General features: G+C 36.5%; 1 protein-coding gene and 1 long non-coding RNA gene across 4 annotated transcripts in view; one reads left to right on the top strand and one right to left on the bottom strand.

Annotated features, from left to right (window-relative positions):
• The window catches only part of CHLSN (cholesin), a 130,196-nt gene that overhangs the window by 87,109 nt on the left and 23,316 nt on the right, over window positions 1-19,771 (bottom strand). The gene's annotated exons all lie outside the window — the stretch shown is intronic.
• LOC142603998 (uncharacterized) lies at window positions 8,993-19,532 on the top strand. The gene is made up of 2 exons (XR_012837888.1): window positions 8,993-9,373; window positions 16,077-19,532. It is a non-coding gene; the product is annotated as an uncharacterized LOC142603998 (long non-coding RNA).

The raw sequence follows: 19,771 nt of genomic DNA, 5'->3' as shown, positions 1-19,771 counted from the left end.
TTTTTTTATTGCAGCAGAGTTAAGTATGTTTGCATGCATCCTTGATAACATACTAAATGTGATGGCAATCATATAGACAAACCACTTTAACAATTTAATGAAGACTGATATCCACCCAACTTTTTTTAAGCATTAATTTGATATATCACTTGCCTCAAAGAAACTGTGCCATGGAGCTGCCTGACTGCTATTCTCTTAAGGAAATTCTGAACTTAGTTGCAGCATCCTCACATGGTATCTCTTAAAAAGCAGTATCCCAAAAAGCAAGAACTTTGCAATATTTATATAAAAACAGCAGATGAGTAAGTGCATTAAAATACTTAAGGAAATACATGGTATCATAAACATGGAAGAACTTTTATGGACAAATATTTAATATACAAAGTTCTCAAGAATGGGGCCTTTCCATTTCACACATACCTGAGGGTTTCTGATGACTGTAAATAGGGGCTTATCTATTTCACATTTAAATAAATAGGAATAAAATACTGTATATATGCAAGATAAAAATCAGCCTACTGATGTAAAAAGAATTTGCAAAGAATTTATTAAATTATTTCTTAAAGTGTATCATTTAAATGTAAACCTCTGAACAGTAACGTGTACTGTATGTTTCTGTATGTATATACTGTATACTAGAAAGTGAGCACTAGTTAAGTGCCATTATTAACAGTGTTATTTTCTCACAAAATTAAATTTAATATTTGAGTTGATCTATGGCTTATAGCCCTCTTGTTGAGCTGCCAGTTAAGTGAAATCAATAAACTAACAAAAATGTTCTCTCTGCTTAAATTATTAACATTGCTAGTTAAGACAGGTCCTTGTTGACTAACCTAGTAGAGGTCCTAGTTTCAAAAGTTTTCATTTGGGAATCAAATTGAGTTGGTCTTGGAAAACAGTTTCAGTTAATGAAAGAAAGTGATCAACCCCTAGAACATTTCTGGTTCTATTAAAGCCTTCAATATGATGTCAAAGTACTATAGAAATGGACTTTCTGTAAAGCTTCACAAAGGAACTATTGACTTATAATCAATTCTCAATAAAAAGTGTTAAAATGTGTCTAGTCAGTAAGATGTGTGATTTTTTTTTTTTTTTGCCTTCTTGATAAAAACCTATTGTAGACAAGGTTAAACCTGTGTTGCTTCACTAATCAAAACAAATTGCATGACTTGGATGTCAACTCAGATGCTAAATTATCAGATTTTCCAGGCCATAATTTTGACATCATTAAAATCTCATTATTCATCATTGTGATGTTAGCTGGCAATGAAAGCAAATAGGCACACACATCCCCAACTCTTTTCAGCATAAAGGATCCTGCAACTAATAGGATGGAGTAACATTTGCACCACAGAAATAGAAGGCTGGTGATTAATGCATACATCCACAACGTCCTTGTCACTTCCTCTCCTTTGCGCTGCCACAAACGAGATCTCAGAAATTGGATCCCTGCAGAAATCTCTGGATTCCCAGCACAACATAACGTAACAACCCATACCTTTGGTATCCTGAAGAAAATTTAGCTTTAAGAATATAACATACCTCACAATACATTTTTTGCAGTAACCACTGCATACAATCAAAAGATCACTCACCATGAGTTAGCTTACCCCACATAGATGAAAATATTTTCCTAGCTATACTTTCAAAATCATTTATTTGTTCCCCTTAAATTTTCTGTAAAGTGTAGGAAGACAGCAAGTAAAAGCAAACTCTCTTTAAAACTGTTATTGGTGAATTACTCAAGAGGAAGAAAACCAAACCCAAACCACAACTTAGTCCAGGCACTTCTGAGTGTTATATCTCAGTGAGAAATAAATGAAAATGTCAAACTGTGAAAATGGAAATTGCAATATTACATCATTTAGTCAAAGTCTGACAGTCATATCTGACAAGATGCCCTTATTTCCATACAACGGTTTAAAGAGTATTTTCTGTTACTCTAACTGGAGAGCCAGCACCTCTGAACAAACACAGATTAGTAATTTTCTGATGCTTCACTCCTCAGAGCTTTAAGATATAATCATTACACATAAACCATGACACAAAAAGGCTATGTTTCTCATCTGGATTAGTAAAACTCCTTGTACACAACTTAGACTTGAAGGATCTTTACTGAGAACAAAGCTAGTTAATAAGCAGCAAGTTAACAAGCCTACAGGTTTGCAAAGGGTGAACTTCTACATAAATGCAGTTACATAAATACATAAAAGAATTGATCAGGTCCAACCAAGCCAGTAGGTTTATACTAGTACAAACCAGGCCAATGTGGCATCAGAATCTGCCCTTTTCTGTCAATACAACGAGATTTCGCTGAAGACAACCACGTTTTGGAGCAGTCGCTGAAAATATGCATTTAACTATCATGTAATAAGAAAATAGGCCCCAAGGTTGCCAAGAAAATATGACACCTCTACCCAAAAAAGCAAAGGGAAGTAACACCTTTTTTTTTTCTTCTTCCTTTTTTCTTTTCTTTTCTTTTCTTCTTTTAAAAAACTAAGATTCAATTAAATTGTTTTTGTGCCATGGGCAAGTACATAGCTAAAAGCCCATTTATCATTGCTTATTAAATGAAAGCAGTACAGTGCTGGAGACCTTCTCATGAGCTTTACTCCAGCAGTACAGGACTGGTAAGAGAAAACAAAAGCAGAACCTGGCCAAGTGCTGCTCTCAGTTCTGCTGTTAGCTGAGGACCTTGAGAAGTACTGACTTCTGCCTGAGTTTCCGCAGCTGTAAAGTGCTCAACGCACTAATGAATCTGAAACATATGCTCTAAGATTAATTTTTGCCGTTTCTTACTAAGCAAAACCTTTTGTATTTCTTAACTATCTCATGCAATACTTTTTCCAAGTTAAAGCAATCTGAACGTCCAAACCCAGCTGAGCAGACTGCCATGGCAACAAATTTGAAGTGTGAAATGTTTCCTCTGTTGTATTTCCTTTAGCTTTCCATTATAGATCAAAACACTCTGACATATGCTGAATACATTCTTTTCCCATCAGGAGAAAATGGGATTTATTATGTACTTTGTCGTTCTACTTTCTTCCCACCAAGTCCTTTCCTTACCTTGGAAGTCCACGTGATTTCCTTACATTCCTACCTTCTAAAGAAATGGCACTTTTAATTACATTCACAGTCTACAGCAGGCAGAATTCTTGTATTATTACAAATCATGACAGTAAAAGATTTTTAAAACACCAGATTCCTATCAGAGTATTTAAGAATATACAAATATGTTTTTTAAGAAAACACTTCCTAGCAAAAGTTCTTTAAAACAAACAGAATTTATGACCAGAAAGAGAATCCATCTTATCTAGTTTGAAAGTAACTGATGGTGCAGCGTAAGTGCTCCCAACTCGGAGACCTGGAAAAAGGACTAACAAGAAAAGAAACAGATTTACAAGTAGAGACATCTTGCAGGAACTGTACCTACAAGTATACTGCCCAAATGTAGGAATAATTCTGCTATAAAAATGCAAAGAAAGTGCTCAACTCTGGATAAAGTTAACCTTCAAAAACCACAGAATTAATCTCCTAAATTAAAGTGGTTTTATCACGAATCTCACTGATACCGACAGGAAGTTGTTCTGCTCATCACTTGTATGTTAGCCTATGCATTACCAATTGCAAAATGAATTCAAAAGCCTAATTTTAGAACAACATCTCCACATTTAAGCTAAAATTTATCTTGAAGCTGGTAGAATTTCAACAATGGTTTCTTAACTCATCTCCAAAACCTTTAAAAGATAATTTTGAAATTAATTCTGGTGTTAGGTTATCAAGGCTGTTTCAGAAACTCCATCTGGTGGTCACTAGCAGAATACTCTGGCAGTTCCCAAAAGCAGTAAGATCAGAGTAACTAATTAAAGGATTTAAGTTAATAATTAGAAAAAAAAAAAAAAAATCGGTCCCAGTTTTTCTGGTTAAACACAGATGTGTCCAAGCTGGTCCTGTCTGCAAGTAGTAAAGGTATTGCTGCAAGTATTTGTAAGAAGAAACAAAATTAACCATAAATTCTACAATACCCTGCAGCTGTGAGGATGAGGCAGGTAAGAGAAAGAATTCTGTTGCAAGAAACAAATGTCAGCAATGGTTAATTTTGGTTTTGAACATAACAGAAGAATATTTAACCAGGCTATTAGGTCTGATTAGTCACAAAAAAGAAATATTTATTAAAAAGCATATGTTTCTTGTATTGTTTTATAAAACATCTGGTACTAGTTCATTGTGGTTGACAAGATGCTCAAAGATCAAAGGAAGTGCCATTCCCATTCAGCTCCAGAGCACTGTAATTCTTTCTAATTAAGTTATGGTTTCACTGGTTCACAATGAAATAGATTTCATACTTAATTAATACATAAGTTTCTGAAATTTTTCAGGTCAGCCTATGTGTAATTAAATAATCATTCTAGCACCTGCGGAGCTATGCAGAGACCAGCTCTTTTATAAAATCGACCATTACAAAAAGCTTTTTCCACCCTTTAATAGCAGTAGGGTATTATTTGAATATACAGGCAATTTTTGAGCTCTCGTAGCTGAGTTACAGAGATGATCTACCCATACTGAGGAATTTATTTTGTGATTGATAGAAACATTAGTGTATAGTAATAATAATAAAATACTGTTTATAAAACAACTTACATTACAAACAATGCCCAAATAAGCTAATGTAAAATCACTAATAGTGAATCATGGGCAAGCAACCCTGAGATGTGAAGGCAGCAATCACACAGCATGGCTGTTCTAGAATAAAAGGAAGAAATGTTGATTTATGACCAGCCTCTGAGGCACAGGTAATTATTAATACCAGTGTTATGTATACACATCTCCAACTCGTGCTTTTTTAACCCTATCCAAGCAGAGAGTTCCAAGGACAGCCAGTAAGACTATCAAATTTTACAAATTCACATAGCTCCATGTACCTTATAAATCAGCATAAGCATCTGAATGCCATTTAAAAAAAAAAAAAAAAATCAAACAAACCCCCCACGAAAACCTTCCAAAACCAAACATGCAAGAACTATAATACAACAAAGACATGCAAGCTTTTTATTCTGAAATTCATCCATAAACAAAACTCCTTTAACTTTCTTCAAGCCAGCAGTTCTTGATTTTGTGCACAACTTCCCTGCTTCTCTTTTTAAAATTTTTTTTCCCCTCTTCTTTTTTATATCAAAGGCCTAATGTTCCATGGTCTTTTAATCAAGGACACAAATTTGCTTGCCATCAAGTAAAAAAAGACTAAACAAAATTAAAACCAAGGCCCTTTAGAAGAACAATTTTACAGAGTGACTAGCAACTGAGTATCAATATAACAAAAGCCTTAGAATAGATGCACTTCTCAAAAGTTAAGGTTTTTTCCAGGAATCTGAGTTATTGTACTAATACAATTAGCCTTAAGGTGCTAAAATGCTACCAAGAAAAGCTTCAATATGTAAGCTCAGCCATTGAACAGACAATCAAGGCAATCTTTGACTAATTCTGTGGCTGATATCCCACACACTAACTTATTTTGTTACATAACAACACTAGAGGAAAATCAACGTGGAAATACACGGTAATTTATGAAAAATATCTTTGAAAAAAATTATTTCACAATTCAAAATTCCAACAACACACCAACTGCTTTTCGCCATAATACACTGGGAAACGGGCAATGACAGCCATTTAATTTCCAAAACAATCCTATCATACTACACAGGGCCAGTTTTCTTAATAACACTTATGAAAAGGGCAAGAAAAGATGTGTTAATCAAGAGCAGAAGACAACAGCATAGTCTTAAACCAGACTTCAGGCTTCTCACGCATGATTAGCTCCCTAACAATAATCCTGACACTAGAGCAATCCAGTCCAAACCTTAGACTAACTGCAAGCTTAGTGCAGCCTTTGGTCTTCGTCCTTGATGACTGTGGCTGTTTGATGCTGCTCCAAGGAAACAAGAGCTCCACTGAGTATTGCGACTGCTGGACAACTGATCACGATGACGCATAAGGAAGGCGAGCAAGACAGAATCACCATCTCCGTAATACTTTACTAGATGGATCTGCATTAAGTCAGAGAATAAAAAGACTGAAATCTCCATGGTTTCACTATCTCAAGCCAGAAGCATTGAATGGTGTTTGATAAAGATGGAGAAGTTTCTCTCATCTGGCATACATGTATATGAGAGAAAGAGACATCGCGTCAAATTAAACCTACTGTCAGGGATCTGTACTCTGCTAAACACATCAGCAATATGGGTCAATTAAGAGAAATTATTTGATTTGGTCAAAGGAAAAGTGGCTCACATCTGCTTTCTTTATAACATCAGTCATTCAGTACTGGATGTGTTTATTTTACCACAGGAATAATAAGATGTCTTTAAGAGTAAATGAGTTTTGCTCACTGCAGCACGTTGTAGGTGACTAGTGTTATCAGCCAATTCTTAAAATTGTCACAGCATCTTAAAATTATTTAATTTCTGCAACTTCTACCATTCCTGCCTCCACCCTGTGTGGAACATCATTACCATATAACAGCCTCTTCCACTGAGAGCATGTATACTAATACATACTAATTACCAAGAAATCATAAATCGCTAACAAAAATAATAGTGAAATGATGCATCATCCCAAACAAGTCACTTAACCACCATTTTTTGCAGTTTTATGAAACGTTTATACAACTAAACACCAGTCTGTTTGCCACTGTCCTCATTTGACTTATACCCTGTGATCATTTAAGCTTTTAAATAAACTGTTTTATTGTTTAAGGAAAGACACAGCTGATCACACAACAGCAATATCTTGCTTTTCTTTTAGTGACACATTAACTGTGACAATAACAGCACAGTGAGCTGCTGCCAAAACCGCACCATACAGCTGTTAAGATGCCTCAGATTAAGTTTTGTCGCTTCCATAGATGAGGCAGAATTGCAGCTATCAAGATGGGAATCAGCATGGCCTAAACAGAATAAAGAATAGGGAGATGGGAAACTTTGACTTTCTAACCTCTATTTCTCCTCTGGCTTTCAATTTATTCCATCAACTTGGAAGAATAAATTTCTCTGTAGCCAAGTTTCTCCACCTGTGAAACAGGAATACTTCTGGATGCAATGCTCAATCTATGTACACATTCTGAAATTGTAATGTGCTACTTGATTCAAAGTGTAAGAAATATTCTTGCCCTCTAACTACCACTGAATAATGAGGCTTAATACAGGTTTCAAAGTATGAAATAATGTTTGTAAATGCGAACATAATTTTGAAGATGGGACCTTTCTGGTAGATTTTTTTTTTTCTTTTTAAAGATGGGAGGCATAAGAAATAGCTTTTCTCTTTTTGCTTTTCTCATTCTATTTATATAATTTTTCTCATTAGAACATAAGCTCCCTTGGATCTTTGCTTTACTATACCTTGCATTGTCAGAAAAGCAGTTACTGCAAAGCACGAAATGTAGTCTTAACACCACTGTCCGGGCTTATCTTCACTTGAGTTACTCCTTGCTCACTGATTGCTGATTAACTCAGAGTAATTTAAACCCTTCTAAAGAATGGTTTGAATATTCCTTAAACTCTCGGTGCAGCCATTGATTTGCCTTTATTTTACCAATAATCACAAAGGGTGCAGCCAGATATCCTTCTGTACATCCACCCAATGCAACTTCAAAAAAAAGTACAAAACTCAGCTGTTTGCTGGTGGTCCTCAGCCAGGAAATAATTTTACTCCCTCCCTGTCCCCCAGTGGAGCCATGCTTATCAATCATGTGCCTATTCAGCCCAGTTCAGTGGAAAGTAGAACAACAAACCGATGCCATAGCTGTTGGGCATTGCCTCGTGTACACGTGATCCATTCTGGCAGCTAAGAAGTCAAGTTAGTATCTTCCAGTTGAGGACCGAGTATTTTCTGAAATTTTCCTGCAATTTCAAAAACAATCCTTTGACTATGCTTACATAGTTTAGTGTGCTCCAACAAACAACTATGCTAAGATGATCAAAACCAAAGTTGGTATGGGAATTGGAGTATTCTGAATAACATGTGCAAGCTCACTGGAAATCACATTGCACAGAGCCACTGAACTACTGAAGAGCTGTTTTGGAGCGCAGCTACGTCACAAAGAACGTGAACATTCAACCTGGAAGCTGAAATGTCTCTGGGCTACTGCAGCATCCCAAAACCCTCCACACGCATCTCTAGTTTAAAAAAAAAAAAAAAAAAAAAAAAAAAAAAGTATTTGGAGCAGTAGTGCTCACCTTCAGGTGGAAATGTAGGCCTAGTACTGAAATATTTTCTCCAGGTAACCCACAACTCCAATTTTGAAATCTAGACTCATACACATTTGCCTCATTTCATTTCTTTGAAGTGTTTTTGCTCTTTCTACATGATTTTCAATAACGCTTGTTAAAGTGCAACAAGTAAGATGCTGCAAAACCAGAGAGCACTGCTCAAACACTGGTCACAAATCATCTTCTCAACCTATGAAAGACTGCAGATTATTAAAAGATTACAATAAAAATGTTCTTTCCCATGTGCTGGTATGAGAAAACATGACACTACCAATGCATTGCAGACAGCAAGGCTGCATGCACTACAAAAATCATGAGCCAATCCTTTCTTGCTCATTTATATCTGAGGTTTTAAGAACACTCTTAAACATAGTGACTAAGAAGATCGATGCTGAGCCAGACCCAAAACATACTACGGACTCAAAATCCTGTCTTTTAACCCCTCATGGTCATTGCAGAGCATCTGGAAAAATAATTTATTGCATGTATACAATACTGGGAGCATTCCAAGAGCTGGGACCCATGGAAAAATAGAAATACACCCTATTTTTGACATCTTAATTTTTGACATGCACTACTTGTGTGTCATGTTTTTGTCTTGTTAAGCAAGGGGCCTTGCTTGGTATTTATTCAACAGGTTTCTCCTTTTCTAGACCTCTAGGCACTTAAAACAGCGCACAAGAAAAAACGGCCAGTATGCGTAGGATTACTTCATGAACAGGAAAAAAAAATCCACTGGATGGCCTCACATACTTAGAAATGGCTAGGACAAACACTACTTTTCTGTTCTAAAATATCTCACTGCAGAGGATAATTTGAACTTTAAAGTCACATGATAAACCCATAGGTTTGCTCAACATGCAACGTGTATGGTTTGAATGACTTAAACCAAGTTCCTGTTTCCTTTACAAAACTGTGTTTTTGTAGCGAGCGAGCGTCTGGATTTTTCATCCTGATGTACAGCAGCTAAAGAAGTTATTGTAATATATACACCCTGCTTTCTACATAAATAGAAAGAGCTATATCCTCCAAACAATATTTATACTTCATCTGACTATTCACAGTGAAAGTCTCAGCCAGTTGTATCTGTGGAGCATTTTCTTGAAAAGGTAAGTGCTTTATATTACTTTGAATATGCAATGTTTTATTCATCACGGGAGGCTCAAATTGTGAAGCTAAGGTTATAATTTAACCGTAGTTTTTAGTTTTCCCTTCTTGAACAACATTTGAACTACACAAAGTAAAATACTGTATCGGGGAAACAGTCTCAGAAAGCTGAAATTTATAGTAAAGCTGAGCATTAAATAGAGTAAATGCAAAGACTGTTTTCTGGTAAGTACTTAACTCCCATTGAACTGATGATACTTAGATGATGAAATACCGTTCAGTGGTCTGGACAACAACTATTGCCTAAGAGCAGTCTTTTAAAGGATGGACATTGTTGGTAATCCTAACCACACTGCAGGAATTGTATAGGACAGGAAACACATCAGCAATGCTACTTGGAAATTATGTTCAGTTACTGTCGATTCATTTATATTCTGGAAAAGTAAAACTAAAATGGCTTCTCAGAAAGTGGTAGTTTTTCAGAAGTTAAGGGTAGCATTTCTTAAATCTTTACAACCTCAAATACTTGCCCAAGTGTAGGAATTTTGACATTAGAAGAAAAATTAATATAGTATTTTACATTTCAGTCTTTCATATACTGCAGCCTGCCCCCATCTTTTACCCTGGCAGACCTAGTATGAACAGAAAGGACAAATTCACATATATATTAACTCCCCAAATTACATGCAGTGTTTTCAGGGGTCGATGCAGGGGACGTGCCCACCAAGAGCTGAGTTTCACAAGGAATATTATGCATATTGCTTTACGATTGGATGAAGGAATATTTTCCTTCTAAAGGCTGGTGACAGAATGCAAAAAGCCTGCGCTGCCAAGCCTTTTATAGAGGAAGAGTTCTGGCTGCCAGTGAGAAACTCCCCAGTTTAGGACCTCTACTTTCTAGACTTTTAATAAACAAAAGTTTGAAGGAAACCAAGCTCTCCATTTGCAAGAGTTAATCACCAAAGTTACGGTTAAAGGGACAGGGAACCAAAACCAATGAAATCTTAGAGACTTGGTCCTCTCTATACTGAAAGTAGACATTTCACAATTTGCTATTTTTAAACTGCCTTCTGAACACTGCTCATTTGCTCAGCTCCATCTGTTGGAAGTGAAGGATAACGTATTCGCTGTGCTTCAGAAAGTAAAAACCAAGTGTATTTGCTTTAACTGCACACACAAAAGGCAGAGCGGATGATAGCGGGGAAACAGGGCCAGAAGGGGGGTGGGGAAGAAAAAAAACACCGCAAAAACCAAGGAAAAAAAAAAGTGAGGCCACATGAAGTTAAGGAAGAATTCACAACATGCCAATGATAGTCAATTAAAACAAAGTGAGGGGGAGCAGAGGTAAAGGGACAAATATGACAATACAGGGAAAGATCATGCAAATAGCATATTGCAAATTTCCCTCATTAATTAATCCTAGGACATACAGGAATAGGCCTGGCTTCTGCCATAGCTTCAATGTATGTAAGCTTTGACACACTATATATTACTCTCAGTTACCAGTGAGTAAATAGAAATAACAAGGTCAGTTTACGTCACAGTATGTTGTGAGAAAAAAAATTTAATTCATGTCTCAAGGTGTTGGCACTCTAAGGTGACAGATTCCACTGAAAGAATATAGGACTTGGGCTCCCCCATTAAGCAGAGCATAAACTTTACATGCATTTTGAAATAAAATGTATGTCCCTGCAGTAAATCCAAGAACGAGCCAAGAACTGAGGGAATACGAGATTTTCTCACAGCAGAGGAAAATGACATAATAAATTCCCCCCTTTTTTTTAATGATGGAAACTCAAAGTATTTTGACAAAAAAATATGGTTGGCTACATGGAGATTCTGAAATAAAAGATGTGAGAAATAAACCATCCTCCAGTGCTCTGCTGCTCCCATGGAACATACCTTTTTACTTTAAATTAAATTAGTATTGCCAAAAGTCTATAAAAATTTGTAAATATGTTCATCTTACTACCACAAAAGTTGTGAGCTCCTTCATTCCATTATTATTCTAAGCATACATTTACTTTAGTGCAAGGAATTAACTCTTTGGGAATGTTTTAAAACTGTAAAGGCTTACAATTTCTAAGAGTTGCTTTACATGATAGATGAGCACCTTACAGACTCTAAAGCTATCCATTCTGATGTAAACAAATGTATAGCGAGGTTATACCGTCTGTGACTATATTCAATCAATCAGCTGCAGAGGCTGCAAAGGAGTCAGGCTTTTCTACGGGGTCCAATTTGTAATCTCAGCTAGAAAACCCTAATGCAGCGACTTCATGAGGTGATGAGCTTGTAAAGTGCTATATATCTTCAAATTTCACTGAAATAGCTATGAAGAGACAAAATATTGCAAAAAAAAAAAGATTGTAAGATAAGGTCATAACTCAGAAATACATATCTAGGTGTGATCATGTTAGAGAGAGGAACGTACACACATTACCTTGTATGAAGTATTAGGCATATTTGATTGCAGCCTCGTACACAAGCCTTTCCTACCACAATCTGAACTCAAAATTGCCATTTGCTCACTTTCAAATACTTAGTGAAAAGAAAATAGTCTGACATTACCATTGTGATTTTTTTTTTTTTTAAAGCAGAATAAAAGCTTCTAGGAATAATTTAAGGGAGGAAAAAATTAATGTCTACAATGTTAACTTTAATATTATTTGCCAAACCAAAAATATTTCAGCATAAGCTACAACCCACTAGCAGATATTTTTTTTCTTCTGTGATGAACACTTTACTGAATTCAAGCAAGCATTACGCTCATACCAACTAACAATAGCAAAGCTGCCAACAGCTTGTTTGGTAAAACTTTGGGTAGCTAATCCTAAGGTGATTTTCTGGAAGTTCCATTTAAAACAACGCACCTAGAAATTTTCCCTTACGTCAGAATTTTAATACTTAAACTGATTATAATTGTACACATGTAGTTGCACTGTTATTTCCCCCTGAGTATGTTAATTCTAGGTTAAATAGATTACATTTGTTTAGTTTAAATCCCTCCCCAGATGAGGTAAGTTAAAAGACACACGCGTTAGAATAACAATGTCTAGGTGAAGAGTAAGAGTAGTACTAACATCACTGTTAGTATTTAACAGCAATGTTAAATAGCAGTCTGTGGTTATAAGCAAGAGTTGCAACCCAACTGAAACTATTTCAGGCATTCACGTTGACACCTATGACAAATGAGGCCTAAACACATGGATAGTCTCTCTGAATCCTGTGCTGGTCCACCATTAAAATACCACATTCTGCAAACTGGTGGGTACAGAAAGAGAATGCACTTTCTCACACAAGAAGTTGAAACTACTGGAATATGCTGCATTAAGTCTAGCGTTCCTTATTTTGTATTAAATGCCTGAAGAGTGGCTAAATAAAATCAAAAATACCTTACTGTGGTCAAAGCTGAACCCAGTATCAGAACCAAGGCTAGATCCTGGGCAAATTTAACCAAGTTTTGGCATCTTGTTTTTTCCTGTAATTTGATGTAAGGTCATATGGTTTCCTGTGAAACCCAAAACTATGTCCTCTATTTCCTTTGCAGTTATGCTACCATAAAAGTCAAACATTGCTAAGCTATTCTGAGATTCTCTGCAAGGACAGCAAGGATGGTTAGTTGGCCCATGGTGTAAAAGTTGTTGAGAAAATAATGGAGACCTTCACAGTGCCACAACTAAATTCAAATGTCTGGCCCTGCAAAAGCCCTGATGGGACTAGAAGGTAACACTGAAGATTCTGGAGGAAGAGCTCAAAATGTAAATATTTCTTAACCTTCTGAAACTGCGTGGGATGATAACATCAAGCTTTGTGCAGATGCATTTTCTTTCTCTATCCATCACAAAGTACCAATTCTTCGCCAGATTAAGCTTCAAATCTCTCTTCTAATAGAAGGTCAAAATTTGACTTAGACTGTTTCTTTCATTCTTGAGATTTCTCCCGAGTATTTAAGAGATGAACTGTAGAAGTTAGAATTTCATGGTCTTTAGATTTCCAGGAAATAATAAAGAGAAATCAAAGCAGCAGAAGGAAGACAGAAGCAGCAAGTCTGTCAAGCTCCATGGCTGCAGCTGACTGAATAGCACAGTAGATGACTTTCAGCCATAGCGCCAAAGGGAAGTAAAACGTATTGCTGCTACTTAATTAATGAGAAATTTTCTAGAACTCCCCCAGTGCTTCAGTATTAAACATAGAACATAATTTAGAAATCAGACTGATCAGCTTTATTTCAAGAAATCCTTTGAAATTAAAATCTAGAAAGGGGAAAATCACTAGTATGAAGAAATACAAAAGGCCAACCAGTTGACTACAGATGTGAAGTTTTGCATGTGTGGTCTGGTGGTTGTTTTTTTCCTTTTTTTCAATTATTATTGCTCTTTAGTTTGGGTACTTCAGTACAAACTCGAGTCCTTCTTAGTGGTTTATATTAAGAGTTAACTGAACGGAAACAAAAGCTCTACTGCAAGCAGTTAAGACACATTTCCTCAATTAACAAGACAACGGTATTTCCTCCCAACACCTATCATCTTTGAAAAGATTTTTCACTCCATTTTTCTTAAGACTGTTCGTATTTAACAATTTATTTTTAAGCTTCAAAATTATATTGACTCTTAACTTGTTTCAGAGACTCCCATGAGTTTTGCCCATCAGTGCTTTCCTACATGGTGTACTCCAGCTCAGAGTACAACCAGCCAACTTTTCCCCTCCTCTGAGTGTACCTGTAACACAAAAACCGCTTCCCTGGGTGCATCAGTCCTTCCTGTAGTGGAATCTCTCCAAGAATAACCTTTTCTAGAAAGGAAGAAACTCTGTCTTTAAAAGGGGACAAAGAACACTGCTGAATCAAAACATAACTCCACGGTTTTATATAAATGAAATTATAATTATATAAGATTATATACACACTTAATCAAAGCTAGTTTGATAAGTCAACTTTTCTAATTAAAACCAGTATTACAATTCCAATTTTGAAGAGAGATTAGAAATATCAGAAATATGAAGTAGTGTCAGAGGTAACAACCATAAATGAACTGTCAAACAGTATTAAGACGTTGACTTATCTATAATGAACACTGCTTAAAAGCATTAATGCATCTTTAAGAACTTTTACCAATTTAAAGTTATTTCACTTTAAGAGTTAACATCACTAGAATCCCTTTATGGAAAATGCATTATGTACAACTAAGTGTATCACTCTTGTTACTAACATGACTGTATAGAAACTTCTGTAAGGAGAACTCCACTGTCCAGTCTTCGCCTGACGTAGTGTCTACGTACTTTGCTTGTACTGACCAGCTTTGTGTACAACAGGACAAAGTAAACATACCAAACTCTAATGTAGCACAAAACTTAACTCCCTGGGAATAAAAGAGTCCTTCCCCCCCCCCCCCCCCGAAAACAACATTCTACATTGTAAACATGCCTAGATGTTTAACTTAATCAGACATTCAAAATTCACTAGCAATATTGAGTTCATTATCTTACGTTTAAAAATACTTATCCTTTGTAACTAAAAAAAAAAAAGGTATGTTATTTTCTGCATCAATCAGTACAAGGTACACAGAAATTTTCTTTTAGAAATTGAGTTAATTGTGCTTTTAGGTGGTCTGTAAAATTTCTATATCCATATCTATTACACTCAGTTTTTCATGACTACATGTTATGTTCTCCTACAAAGCTTTTTGGCTGAAAAAAAAAAGATCCTCCAAACATTTATATGGTAGCAGAATTATTATATCAACATATCATGGAGTCATTACAGCTAACAGCCTATCCATATTACTCTTAAAATTCCCTATTTTCAGGAATTTATAACTCAGCTGTAAAAAATGTTCCTTGCTAAAACTTTATCAATAGGCTTATAATGCACCAGTAATCATTTTCTCAAATTCGAGCGTGCAGAAAAGCATTATATTTTGCAGTTTTATGCAACAGCTACATCTAAAAATGACAGTATTATTAATGTATAAAGATGTTTTAGTACATTTAGTTTGTTCAGAACACTTCTTAAACATTCACATTCATTTTATATGGGCTCCTCAGTACAGACTGCAGTTAAGAAAGGCTTTTTTTCATAAACAGAAAGGAAGCAAACTAAAAGAAAGAAGGAATGTGACTCTTGCCTCAGATTGTGATTATCTTTGCATTTTCCTAAGTACATGGTGTGAGCCCTGAGACAGTCAGCTGGGTTCAAATTATACGAAGTTCCCACCCTTGCGACAGTACAGTGAAGCTATTTTGTGGCTGTAGCTGCAACCCACGCCCTGGAGTTGCCCTGCGTGCTGCCTTATCCTTTGTTGGCAAGATGGTGTGGAAAAGCGGCTCCACCTAATTGCAGGGCCAACTCCCTCCTCACCCGCAGAACGGCCGGCTCTCCCATTTATTCTACAGGCGACAGGAGTGCGCTGAATCCTGGCTGGTGTCTACAAAGCTGAGCTGCAGTACAGTCCTGCCTGCATCAAGTCAGGAAAAAGGGGGTAGCGGTGAGAGCAGGAACCAGATAAAAAATAAAAAGGCAGATTTCTCTGGCTAAAAATATTATGCAAGTTAGCTTGAAATTAACATAGGAACGTAAAAGCCACCAAAAAAAGGACTACATTTATTCAGAACAAATGGTTCATACTCCTGACTGCACATAACATTTAACACACAAATTAGACACTACAAACTGTACTTTAAAACCTGTTTTGATTTCCTTTTCAGTTTCAAAGTTCATTGAACAGGAAATAAGCACGGTGCGGAAGGAAGGATGACTTCTCACAACATGACATGGATCAGCTACCCAAGCAAGAACTTGGCTTTCATCTCCCCAGAAGAAATTGAAGCCTTCATAGCTTCTCAAAATATCATATCAAGATTTATGCACTGTTACATCGCCTTTTTTGTACCAACAGGATTAATAACTGGCACATGTATTTTGATCGTTTTCATAAAGAATTATTTGCAGTACAAAACCATAGAAAACTTAGACTTATTTCTTCTACACTTCACCATCAGCAATATTATAATGATTTTTTTATCATTTACTGTTATTAGTAGACCTGACTATTTACAAGCAACCCAGCTCACATGTAACGTGTTGTCATTTTTTTTCAACTTCAGTTATTTCAATGCTCAGCATGTTTTGATTTTGACACTTCTCATACTATTACTCAAGAGATTTCCACCAAGGACTGCTCTCAGCAAAGCAACCCAAAGACCCATGTTGTGTGTTGGATTTGTACTTACATATTCCTTCTGTTTGTCACTGACTGAGGCAGTACTGGTTGGCACAGATAACTATCACCTGGAAACAGACTGCCAGTTAGATCCCTTATTTGCTCGTCCTGAATATGAGATCATTAAATTCACCTTTGGATTTGGAATCCCATCATTTCTTCAGATACTCTGCATTGCTGTTCTCTTTGCTAAGGAAGTGCCTGCTGAAGCTCCGGCCTTAAAACTGCACATTCGTACTTACCCCGCTGCCTACATTATAAGCATAACAATATTTATATGTCATCTATTTTATAACATTATGATTCTCTTCAGGACAACATTCAAATCACAGAAGAGCGCTGGAACTCCAAAGAATGAGCTTGTGATGAATATTGCAGAAATAGTGTTGTTCTGCGAGAGCTGTGCTAGTTTGCTATTTATACTTTGTTTTCATAAACCATGCAAGGATGAAATACGTAAAGTCGTACAGCGCTGCCGAAGGGAAAACACTGCCAACAATCACCTTGAAATACCAGTAATAACTACAAACCATGAAAGTGAGCCTCTGTAATACTTGCTGTTCTGAAGCACTGTCAATCCACTTTACTTTTTAGTTTGTGGGTTTTGGTTTGGGTTTTTACTTCTTCAAAACAAGGATAATTGTTCCTTCTTTAGAACCCAAACTTGGACTATCTTACAGCTAGCAGTACTGGAAAAAGAAAAAAAGATATTTAGTTCTAGTATTTTCAGTGATCATGAGAAAACATGTAGGGTCTGAGGCTGTTTGGTTTGTTTTGGGGTTTTTTTATATGTATAGATATATTTAAATCGCCTATTTTCTGCAAGTGTTACTTCAAAGCCAAGTAGACAGAAAAGTACTGTTGCCATAGAAGCATGCTTTTGTAATAATATCAATGCCCCGGCAAAGATTAAAAAAAAAAAAAAAAGGCAAAAAAACAACTTTGAACAAAGGTAAAAATCTGCAGCTAAAGCATTTTCTCAGGTGTGCTTCCTCTTTTGACTTCTTACCCTACAAGCTACTTATTTTTAGAACATGGGCAAATCCCAGTAGCAGCAGCAGTGAACTATGGCTTAAGAATCTATTATAATCCTGAAATAGTATGAGATACTATAAGTCTACTGTAATACTTGTTTATATTTTATATATACACACACGCACACACAAACAGCATTTCTTCCCTTTTTCCATTTTCCTTTTCTACTTTTGTTGGAACCCTTAAGGTTTTTGTTTGAATTCTTGTGCCAAAAAAAATTTTCAAATTAATGGCAACGCTGATCCATAAAGGAGAGCTTCGGGTCCTTTATAAGGCACTGAACTGGAAAGATCAACAGGATGGCTAATTAAAACTTTGTGCAAGAATGAAAGCTTTTTGTTAATGTACTCTCAGCTTCAGCTTTGCATTAAGAGTCACACAGCAGTTATTGATTTAAGTCACTCTTGATGAGTTCATTCAGAAGTATGAAGTCGCATGCCTTGGAAGAGTCACATTCGATAATATACTAACTAAAAAAAAGAAAAGCCAGCCCAGAACAGTGTAATTGATGCATGTTTTCAAAAAGGCAAACAAAAGCAGAGCCCCAGTTCCAAACTGAAATCAGGGCTCTGCAGGAGACATAATGGAACATTATACATTTAGATGAGAATTCATGGGTAAATGGTGCAAGATGGGGGGGGAATTCTGAATCAGAGGGGGAAAAAAACCCAAAACAGCTGTGGTATAGAAGTTCAGATGCAGCCCTCCAGAATCAGTAGCCAAGGCAGGCTGAAGTGTAGGTGCAGTTTTAAATGCTGGCTTTGAGCACATTGTTACTGCAACCGAATTTGGCCAGCAGCCATCTTACACACTTGGCTTTGGTTTCAGCTTTTCTTCTCACAGAGGCAGAGAGAACAGAAACAACAGGGAAGGCACAAAACTGTACTAGATCTTGGATAGAGATGTAGAGTTAGACTGCAATGTTATAAAAATACAGTGACGTGATGAGGAAGGCTCATGTGACCTGGAGGTTCTGAGAAAAGCCACGTTGATGCTTAAATATGTGTCTTTGCATGACACTCAGCTGCTACTGGGACTGACAGGGGGTTTTTTGCAGTTGTATGCTTTGGAAAAATCTTCTAATGGGGTCCAGATTTGTGTTGAGAACTGGTGGAAACCAGCATGGGCTGCCTAAGACAGAGAAACACGAGCACTGATTGACAAAGAGGAACATCTTCTGCAAAACAACAGCCAAGTGCATAAAGGGAAGAAATAAAGGACATTTGTTCAATAATAATACAGTATATAGATCTAGTATCTAGATATATGGATCTAGTCTTAGACATCCAAGTCCTGAAATTTATGGACCATGACTGTATCACATGCAAATAAAGGGTGAAACGTAGTCTCATTATGACTGTAAGGACCAACATTTCTGCAAGATGTAAAAATCAGCTGGTAAGATATCTGCATTGTATTATGTCAGCCTGTTTTCCTATTCAATTTTGTTCTGCTGCCAGCATGAACAGATGGATAATTAAAGAACACTACGTATAAACAGACCATTATAGAACCTGGTCAGAAAGGAAGTACGTAGACAAGAATCAGCTCTTTGAATACAAGAGCCAATTTCATACTTGTGAAAGCATTTCTCAGCTGGCATCGGAAGCTTTGTTTTGCACCTGGAAGAGGGAGATTAAACACGTGGACTGAAGATCAGCCCTACAGAAAGAAATTTGAAGAGAGGAGTTGTAAGAGCTGTACGTCAGTGAAGAAGCTGACAGACTGAGTGAAAGAGTATGTCAGGAGATGCAAGCTGTTAATCCCAAATCAACCAGAGTATCATAGTTTCAGCTGTGCCATGGATAAGTAGGTTATTTTCTAGTATAGGCATTATGCACGAAGGATTCTATTTTATTCACTGCTTCCATATATTTTACATTTGAGGATGAAAGAATAAATATTGTGTTGTTTCTGAGTCCTGAGTTACTGTTAAAGGTGCCTGAAAGAAAACCTAGTCAGTAAATGTTGGCTCTGGTTAACCTTGGCTGGGACCTGGAAACTGGTCTAATGGTGAAAGAATCACAATTACGCACCTGTAAGGAGCCCGAGGGTTCAGCATGGGTGGAAGGATGCTTCATGATACCCTCGGCAAGGTACACAGCTAAAGCAGAATCATAACCAAATGTTTCAGAGAAATAAAAC

This window comes from Balearica regulorum, chromosome 15 (genome assembly GCF_011004875.1).
Source record: "Balearica regulorum gibbericeps isolate bBalReg1 chromosome 15, bBalReg1.pri, whole genome shotgun sequence".
Taxonomy (NCBI): Eukaryota; Metazoa; Chordata; class Aves; order Gruiformes; family Gruidae; genus Balearica; species Balearica regulorum.
Note: the sequence above shows the minus strand (reverse complement) of the source record. Positions and strands in the feature narration are given on the sequence as shown.